Genomic DNA, 10,840 nt, shown 5'->3' with positions numbered 1-10,840 from the left:
TTGAGCTTAAATCCACCTCTACCGCACAGGTCTGTTAGCTGCTGGTACAGATGTATTGCTTGTTCCGCCGTGCTGACGGCCTTTAGACAATCATCCACGTAGAAATTTTGACCAACAGTGTTTATAACCTCGGCTGGGAAGTCATGCTGATTGTCGTCGAATGAAGCACAGCTTGGGGATGACACTGCCCCAAAGATGTGGACCAGCATCCTGTGCTCTTGTAGGTCCTTTGTAATGTCCCCATCTGGCCACCAGAGGAAGCGTAAGAAGTTTACATCCTGGTTGGAAACTCTTACTTGATGAAACGTTCCCTCAATGTCAGTCATGAATGCTACAGGGCCTTGGCGAAAACGAAGCAGCAAACCTAGCAGTGTACTTGTCAAATTGGGACCCTGCAGGAGCTCTTTATTTAATGATGTTCACTCACTTTCAGTCTCGCAGCCACTAAAAAACCTGATTGTGATTGAGAGGTCCTCAGCAGCCAATCATTGTTGGGAGTCCAGCGTTCAAACACTCCTCCTGAATCCACAGTCACATCTGTGAGCATCTGGAACTTTGGCCCTGATCCTCCACACCACACAACTTGGGATGACAGCGCCACCTACCTGTATCCTTTCAGCAGCCAGTCCATGCTCTGACCCGTTTCCACTGTGGCCTGTTGTGTCATCTGGACCGGAGTCTGGATCATCAGTGTCCAGGTTCATGGAATCTGTCAGAGTGCCGCCGTCGTGTGATGTAATGATAGAGAATCACTCTATTTATACTAATGTGCAGAACCACTAGAGTGTCATTTCTTCACTGCTGTCAGCAACAAGCATTTGGTGTCACACTGGTGTACAACACTTATGGGCTAATTAATAAGAAATGACATATTTATGAATCACCCGCAATGCCCAGATTGTTGCTGCTTATCTGCTGATATGAGCCGTCAACTGTTGCTATATAGAACCACGGGCAGGAAATTACAATTAGTGTAGAGCGTATTATAATTTAAAAGTTTACTAACGGTAGTTATTTAAAGAATTTAGCAGGGATGGAACAGGCTAACGTGACAACGTCACCTGTAACACGGTAGGAGCTCAACCTGCTGTCACGGCGAAAACTCCGTGTTACGTCCCGTCTAGGGGGACCGAGACGCAACATGTGGGACACCTTCCCCCACTCCCAAGCCTCATTAATTTTTCACTGCAGTTGGCAGTTTCAACAAAAAACATTTTATTAATCAGTAAATGAAATAAACAAAACAACTTAACCGGTGGGCAGCAAAGGCTTCAGGGTGGGCCCAGGCCAAAATAATAAACCAAACTCCAACTAGCTCGCCTTAAGAACTAACTAAAGAAAGAAAGAGAACCCTAATACAGAAAGGCTAACCTCCCTACATACTTAATAAACAGGAGAAAAGAGGGGACAAAGAAAATGGCAGCCCACCCCTACGGCAGCGTGCTCTAACACCATTTCAGAAGTGACTAACTGCAGAGTTGGGAGCGGAGGAGGGATGACGTCACGCTGGCTCGACTGCTCCTCCTTCTCAGCCGTGGCGCGTCCAATCAGCAGCCGACATCCAGGACCGCACCTGCAAGGCGTCATCCACTCTCACACACACACAGACACAAAGATAGAGGCATCTAGACCCACCTGTGGGTCATATCAACCCCTCTCTTAAGAACTAAACCCTATTAACATACCTACAAAACAAAACTAAACAAGAAAAACAGCTCAGTTCCCCCGAAATAAAATTCCGCAGCTAGTCCACATCATAATGCATCTGCCAACACATTATCAACCCCCCTTCCTGTGGCAAAGCTGGAGATTGAAGTCTTGCAGGGGCAAAGACCACCGCATCTACGAGGGCATTATAGTCTGTAAAAACCTGACCCCAAATTAACATCAAGATAGGCACTGTCAGAAGGAGAGCCAAAGCTTCTTTCTTAACTTCCCAATAATGACTCTGTGTGCGTGCAGCTTAGTTGTGGCATGTCCCTCTACTTCTATGTCATGGTGCAAAACTGACGTACGGCGGGGGTGGTCAGAAAACAATAGTGGGTGGCTCTCAATTAATTTAACAATATCATGACGGGCTGATGCAGACAAATGGGACAAAAACAAGCTTAAGTTATTCATAATTTCAGAGTTTCCCAGGCGCGCCGAAGGAACACCGATTTCTTTTTTTTTTTTTTTTTTCAATGAGCCCTCCCTCCGCCAATGGGCACGGAGGGGGCGGAGGCTCAGGCGACACATTTTTCCGAGCGACGTAACGCCCGGTTCACACCACTCAATGTGGTGGTTCACAGTAGACGCGAACAGGCGCGCGGCTCGCGGCATGCATTTGTTGTTTCGGCGTCTGCTCTATTTCGTGCGCGAGCCGCGAGCGATCCTCGTCTATAGTACAGGAAGTCGCTCAATAAAAACGAGAAAATCCGGTGAATTTTCAAAATAAACTAATTTCAAAATAAAAACCGAATGATAAATTCGATCATATATCATATTTGTATGTTATATTTGTCAGTACATTGTATCAGAGTGCGAGAGAGATTAAACACACACACACACACACACACACACACACACACACACACACACACACACACACAGAGGAAGACTTGATCAAAATACGTCTGTTTGATCCTAGAGATGCCGGTCAATGATCATTATGAAAGAGGTCTTGTCTTGAGATGGACACCTGAGTGCGATTTTCTATTTATTTACACACACACACACACACACACACACACACACACAAAAGTAAGCTACGGAGCAGGCTGGCTACGGGGCGAGGGGGGGCGATGATGAAAATGTTTTTTTTTATTTAATTAAAAAAAAAAAAAAAAAAAGAAGCTCAAGTGGGAGTGAAAAAAAGACTGCAGCTGAGCAGAAGCGCTTGTCGACCGTCGCGGAGCTGTTCGCGTCTGGTGTGAACCAGTTGGAGCCTCGCTCGCGAAATTCGTCGGCGCTCCGCTTCGTGGCGCTTCCGCTTCGTGGCACTTCCGCTTCCATTGAAATGAATGGCACGAGCCGCGCGCCTGTTCGCATCTGGTCTGAACCACTACATTCAGTGCCTTTACATGGCACGAGAGAAAATCGAATTATTGCCTTAGTCCGATTATGATCGGAGAACTCACGTGCGTGTAAACACCTTACTCCGATTATGATTGGAGTTTGAGAACTCCGATTGGAATCGCAGAACTCCGATTGAGACACCCAGATAATGCGATTGGAATTCGAATTTCTCTGCCATGTATACGCCTTAATCGGACTATTAACTGGACAATGCGAGTGCGCATGCGCCACGCCTCGCTCTCGGAACTCATGACCGCACAACTACGTCGTCTAACAAAACAGACGGTGCGAAACAACCTGGCAAACGCGAATAAGAATGTTGACATTTGGAGAGAGGATGAGACCGGGGCGATGCTTTCTCTTCTAAAAGAGATGGACATATTAAAATAACGTGCAACGGAGACCTTTTTAAAAAGGGTAGCGCAGCAAATGCAGGGCTCCGGCTTTGCGCACCCCTGAACAAATACGTATTCCTTCGTATTTATATTTCTACCTTTTCGTTCACATTTTTTGTAAGTTAGAAGAATTTTAACTTTGTAAATAAAAGCACAGCAAAGACATGTTTTCCTGATTTGTTTTTATTTTGGTAATTTCGCTGTTATTCTGCTGGAAACGGCGTGCAGCGGCACCAGCTTCCTCCATGGTCGGCACTTTAATGAGCGTGTGTATAACTGAAAACACCGTTCCTTTGCAAAACCTGTACACAAACTCTCCCACCAGTCTGCTCCGAACCCGAATCCAACAAGAACGAGAGTTTGGGGTCCGTAGCGACGACACAAAGCGTAGCATCGAAGTGTTGTTGTAGCCCTCCAACAGCAAACAACGTTCTTGTCTGCCTTTTAAAATAACCAGGAGCACAAGAAATAGGGTACACCTTATCTGCAAAGCAAGTAACACGTACATTATGAACTATCGTTCCATATCATAATAGATTTAATATGTCAACCGAAAGGTTGAGAAGGCCGAGGTGAGAACTCCGATTGGACGAGAAAACAGAATTATTGCTTAGTCCGATTAAGCTCTGCATGTAAACGCACTCATTGATTAACATGGGCGCTGAATGGAAGCGCTCGGCGCTTCCACGTCCAGTGTGAACCGGACGTAACTTTTCAACATTTTGACGTGGCAGATGCGGGACGATCGTTTTCTATCAGGAGTGTGCACTACATAATCTGTATCGGAAAGTTTGCGCTCCACGACATACAGACCAGAAAAATGAGCCTGCAAACGGGAACCGGGTAACGGCAACAATACCAACACTCGGTCGCCTGTCTCAAAAACTCGAGCCACAGCTTTCTTGTCAAACTGCTGCTTCATTTTAGACTGGCTGGCGACAAGAGTTTTGTGAGCAGTTTCACAAGCACGATGCAAGCATTCACGAAAAAAAATGACGTAATCTAACACATTATTCTCTACTCATTTAACATCGGAAAGCCACTTACCCCTTAACAGACGCGAAGGTCCTCTCACCGAACACTAAATCAGCTGGGCTGAACCCGAGGAACTCCCACACATACAATCGAGACTGAAGATACACTTTATGCTTTGGAACCATCACTGTGCTCACTGTGCCCCCCCCCCCGCCCACACACACACACACACATACACACACACACACACACACTAAAATATACGAATTGCAGTAGGTTGGTTTTGTTGCTCTTGGTTGTCTGTTAGTTTTTTGAGAGTTAGTAGTAGATAGATCCCTAGATAGTAAGTTTGATAGATGGATAGAAATAGATAAGTTAGTTACACACACACACAAGTTACAGACACACACTCGCACATATATATGTATATATATATATATATATATATATATATATATATATATATATAGATATATATATATATATATAGATATATATGTACATATATATATATGTATATATATATATATATATATATATATATATATATGTATATATATATATATATATATATATATATATATATATATATAACCTCTTTCAATGAACTCCAAAACATACATGGTCAAAATCCATATTATTATTATGTTGTTTTTTTAAATGCTCATACAAAACAAAAAAAATGTGTGACATTCACTTGTAGTGCATTATTTCCGCTAGCAAGCTTCTCTTGTTACGACTGACTACATTGATCCATGTTTACCATATACTCACCTGAATCAGATCCCCTGCAAGGTCAACGATCTCGTCTCAGACCTCCCCCCGAGGTAATCGGTAGAGAGACGCACAAACAGCACGTGACCTCTACGATGAGCTTCCACCCACGGAAGTGCCATAGGAGGACACGGCTTAAATAGTATGGCTTTTCCACCAGAAGGCTGTATTATGGTGTACATAATATAAAACTTATATAAAACTTCGGCCCAGTTCTGCTTGTATTGCAATGGTTGTTGTTCCTGAAGTTTCATTTTTCGTCCCTTTTTATTTTTTACATCCATGTTTGTGACGAAATAGTATTGTGAATCGCTAGCTCGCATTGCATGCTGGGAAACAACGTCACTCAAGGAAGTTTTGGCTTCGCTGACACGGTCCTGAAGGGAAGTGGGTTTTAGTGCACTGGAGCGGGATGAATGTGTTCAATCAAGCAGTACAAACCTGATTAATTGTCTTAATACTTGACTTGGAATGGCCATATTGTTTAGGATTAGAATTAGATGACAACTTGTTCACAATATTTGCAACTATTCAATTTGACCAGCAGGTGTCAGTAGAAGACGAAATTTCATGTTGACTATTTCCTAATGGAAGTGCTCTCTTTACGTTGGATTTTTCTCATAATTATTTGAAGTGTAGGCCTGTAGTTGATGAGGAATCACGGTGTGCTAACGCTACTTAAACAGCTTCGATGAAAAAAGGGAGTGTGATTTGGGTTTGTGGTACATTATGACAATCTTGGACTTGCAAGACTGAGGCGATTCAATTCCCATCAATGTGTATTATATATGTGTTATTTAGCTCATCTATTCTACATTTTAAATAGATCACATTTGACATCTGACCCACTGAACACTTACAATTGAACATATTTTTAAACTATGGGCTATTTAGTCTTGTTTTAGGATATAATATAATTCATTGCACAAACTGTCAGGCTAAGTATAAGAGCTATAGTCTGCTACAATCAGTCGTGCCAAAAAAGAGACATTGTCTTTATTTTTCATTTTTATTTTATTGTGTCAGCATTGAACCATACAAGCATGTAGTGTTGTCCAACAAGAATGCATGGCGAATCAAATCCCAAACAACCTATGAAACAATGAACACGTTTCCATTGCCCTTCATTTTATTGAGCACTAGATGACCTCCTCGAGCACTGTGTCATTGAATCCTCGAGTAATGAACCATTTTTTGAAACAAGTGTCGAAGCTTCAACAAAGCCTCGATCGGCCATCACTACCTACGGCTGCGTGCTCTAACAGCATTTCAGAAGTGACTAACTGCAGAGTTGGGAGCGGAGGAGGGACGACCGTCAGGCTGGCTCGACTGCTCCTCCTTCTCAGCCGTGGCGCGTCCAATCAGCAGCCGACATCCAGGACCGCACCTGCAAGGCGTCGTCCACTGTCAGACACACACACACACACACACACAAAGATAGAGGCACCTAGACCCACCCGTGGGTCATAACACTCCGTGTGGATCTTTTCACTCAGGCATTGAAAGGGGGTGCTAGCGCTAGCCGTTTGCTAAGCTATGTACAGACAGCACCACCGCTTGCCGAACCACATAGTCACACCGTTTATATGCAACAACTCGTCATCAATATCTCTAAAGTAGAAGTCAAGAACTTTTTTCAAAAACGATAACTAACTCAAACTTTTTTGTGTGTTTATAAAAACAAACTAAAACAAACTTAAATTGAAGTCATATTTCACTTCGTTTACGTCTGTCAAATGAATACTTGCCCAGGATAATGTTTGCGTTTTACGCAGCAGCACCTAAATGCACCTCGCGTTCTGTGACGTCACCCTTCTTTCACAGCAGTATGTTGACGAGCGACTCACGGCGGGAAAGTCCGATATGCCACTTTTTCCCAATACGATGAAGAGTGACAAAAGCCAATGTCTTGTGGTGGAAAGACACAAAATATGTGGCTTGCTTCTAAAAAGGGAAAAACCCCGACAAACCTCCATTTAAGAAGCTTGCACAAAGCAGTAGTGAACATTTTTATTGAGACTGGAAAGTAGACACGACAGTTTGACTCAGTTGACTCAAATATCCTGTGGCGATGAGAGTGGTTATGGCTATCTGATAAAGCAAGATTTAATATTGGGAATTTAACAAAATGAAAAGGAACCGACAACGCCACCCTGGGAATTTCACCCAGGGAGTTCTACTAAACACAAAAGTAATAATTAGGCACACAGGTAAGTTCTACGAGGAAGGAGTAGGAGACGTGGTTCAGAATGTTTAAAATATGAAACCAACTTTTATTCAACATTTAAAAATAAAAGGAACAAACAGACCAACACTTAAAACGGAGCTACTGAGCTCCTTATTCTTGGTGTAGAAACTGAGGCTTACCGATGAGGGGGCCAAACGGGGGAGGAACCAAAGAAAACAAGGAACACCCCACTCACACGTGACACACCTGCAAAGAAAGTGAAGTGCAAAAAAAAAAGAAGAAAACAACCACAATCCCGGGTCATAGCACTCGAAGGGGCCCACCACCCGGGACACCGCCACCACCAGCAGCTCTCAGCGACTACAAAAGAAAAGATAAACAGTTGGTTACTAAAAGTTCCCTAAAATCTGTCACATGTACTGAAATAGCAAGAAAAACAAACAAACAATGCAATGACACACACACACACACACACACACACACACACCAACCAAGTTCCCACCAACCACGCACACGCATACACGCACGCACGCACACCACTGTAGCTGGACCGGCGACTTGATAGTGTAACGTCTGCTGTCTGAGGGTCAGCAGTGGCGACGTAAGCAAACGAAGAAAAACACAACGAGAACGGAAAAACAACAAGTAAAACCAAGGCGGGACGGAAGCAACATGCACCGTCCACCGTCTGTACGGGGCGGCTAGCACAATCAAGTGCGGGCAAAGCGGCAGTGTTCCTGCACTTATCTTATAGGACCGAGTTTTGGGCCACAGGTCTTGATCACCAAGTGTCCTCCAGGTGAGAAGAACAACGAGGAGGCTCTGCGCAGCTTTGTGCTTGCAGGCGGCTGGAGTGTGCCGGTGAGGTGTTCAGGAAGCACTGTAAAAAGAACGGACAAGTGAGGTACTACGTACCTATGCTAATAAGCCATAATAATTTAAATGCTAAAATGTCCGCACCTGATCCTCTTAAAACTCGGGCACACAAATCGGATGTTCAGTGTCCCATTGACCACAATGGACCACTAAACAAAGCTTTTAAGAAAGATGCGAAATGAAGCCACTGAGAGCTAAAACAACATGCAAACAATGCCACAGTGCAGCTTTTCTCAAACGGGTCAATTTTGAAATCATTTTAATCAACTCTGTCTTCATTGATCAGAAGGTTTTTGCAGATTTGGAATTAAAAAGATTTAACTGCAGGAATCATAAAATCGTCTCATCAGTGACGTTTATAGAGCCATTAAAAAATTGAATATGTGCTGAACAGACAAACGGAGGTGTAAGAGGCCTGTGTGACCAGCAGGGGGCAGCAGAGGACCGACAGCCGCAAGTTCCTCCTCAGAGAGGCCTGAGAAGGTTCTGCACCTTCAGCTCCTCCAGGAGGTCCTCAGCAAAGTGTCAGAGTTTGTTGGTTTTTTACCTTGGTCGGCAGAGTCACAGTATGAAACTTGTAGCCAGGGGGCGCTGCAGCTCACTCAACACCTACAAGGTTTGAAAAGGAAATTGAGTGGAATTCATCTGGAATGAAAAGAAAAGCACAACTACAGCAGAAAAACTGAACACAAAGACGCACAAAGTTTGAACTACTCACTGATTTTCTTCTTCTGTTGATTCAAATGAATTTGACAGAAATAATATCTGAAAAAATAGAAACCAAATGTTAAATTTCGACATTTAAAAAATGGACAGATTCATTTACACCCAGTAAGATAAGAAGATATTTAGCTCTCAGCCAATTCGAGCTGCTGCTCCTGTGTGTGTGTGTGTGTGCGTGCGTGCGTGTGTGTGTGTGTGTGTGTGTGTGTGTGTGTGTGTGTGTGTGTGTGTGTGTGTGTGTGTGTGGATGTGGTGGTGTGTGTACCTGAATGTGGGAGTGGGTGTGTTTAAGTACGTCACTGGAAGTAGGCTGCCAAATAGTGCGGCCTCCGAGGCCGCAACCGCCCCACGCCAGCGACGAGCCCAGGGCGGCGGGGCCCGGACACGGCACACCCGCCTTAATGCCGGCCAGGAAGAGGCCCGGAGCAGCAGGCCCCCGGACCAGAGGGCACCCGCCCCACGAGGAGCCAGGGCAAGATGACAGGGAGGCAGATACCCCAAGGAGAAGGGACACCACCCGGGGCGAACAGACAGCAGAGCCCGTCCTCCGGACGGGGGCCCCCCAGGGCAAGCGAGACTGGACTCATCCCCATGACAGGACCCAGCCCCTTCACCCACCGGGAGGATCGGTACCCAAGGCAGGCCCGGGCACCCAGATACCCCCCCCCCTACGGACCCAGTATGGCGCATCGCCGCAAGTAGCGAGGTCCCCATAGGCCCAGCCGGTCTCACACCCCAGGGGCACCGGACTGCACAGGGCCCATCCAGAGTGGGAAAGATTGTTTTCTTAGCGATAGATAAGGAGGTGATCAGCATGCGAGATTCTGCCTTATCTGATGTGATATCACTGAGGTCCCCTAAGAGACAAAAAGAAGGAGTGGCTGTCATGTTGTAACCAACCTGTGCTGATAGATCATTGCATACTACGTGCCAGAATTTATTTACTGGTGGGCAATGCCATACAGCGTGTAGGTAATTATCTGGGACATTAACTGTGCAGTGTGAGCAGGTCTGAGAGGCGGTCATGCCCATCTGAAACATCCGCTGTCCAGTGTAGTGGATCCTGTGGAGTACTTTAAAATGTATTAATTGTAGATTAGGTTGTTTTATCAGTGAAAAGGTGTTCTGACAAATTGTTCTCCAGAAATTAGAGTGGGGCTGGAGAGACAGGTCTCTTTCCCACTTAACAATGGGGATAGAAATTGTGCAATCTGTATTTGTAAGCAACTCACTCCAATAGAACTGCACTCGTCCTTCTCTCACATTACATTGGATCACAATGACCAAACAACACAACAAAGACAATGATGCCACTGTGCTGCCACATCCAGACTCTGTGTAGGTCTGTAGGCCTCTTGGACCTTCATGTGAACCACTGCGTGTTGACTGGAGGTGAAACATGACTGACTGCTGTCCTCCTCCCTGGACAATGCAATCTCACTTTCAATCTCACAGCCACTAAAAAACCTGATTGTGATTGAGAGGTCCTCAGCAGCCAATCACTGTTGGGAGTCCAGCCTTCAAACACTCCTCCTGAAGCCACAGTCACATCTGTGAGCATCTGGAACTTTGGCCCCGATCCTCCACACCACACAACTTGGGATGACAGCGCCACCTACCTGTATACTTTCAGCAGCCAGTCCCATGTTCTGACCCGTTTCCACTGTGGCCTGTTGGCTCATCTGGTCCAAAGTCTGGATCATCAGTGTCCAGGTTCATGGAATGAGTCAGTGTGCCGCCGTCCTGTGATGTCATGATAGAGAATCACTCTATTTATACTAATGTGCAGAACCACTGGAGTGTGGAAGCAGACAGTTACCATAATCCAAATGAAAAAGCAACAGCAGAAATG

Source organism: Nelusetta ayraudi, unplaced genomic scaffold, assembly GCF_046127955.1.
Source record: "Nelusetta ayraudi isolate G7.1 ecotype Tasmania unplaced genomic scaffold, CSIRO-AGI_Nayr_v1 ptg000050l, whole genome shotgun sequence".
NCBI classification, from domain to species: Eukaryota; Metazoa; Chordata; class Actinopteri; order Tetraodontiformes; family Monacanthidae; genus Nelusetta; species Nelusetta ayraudi.
Note: the sequence above shows the minus strand (reverse complement) of the source record.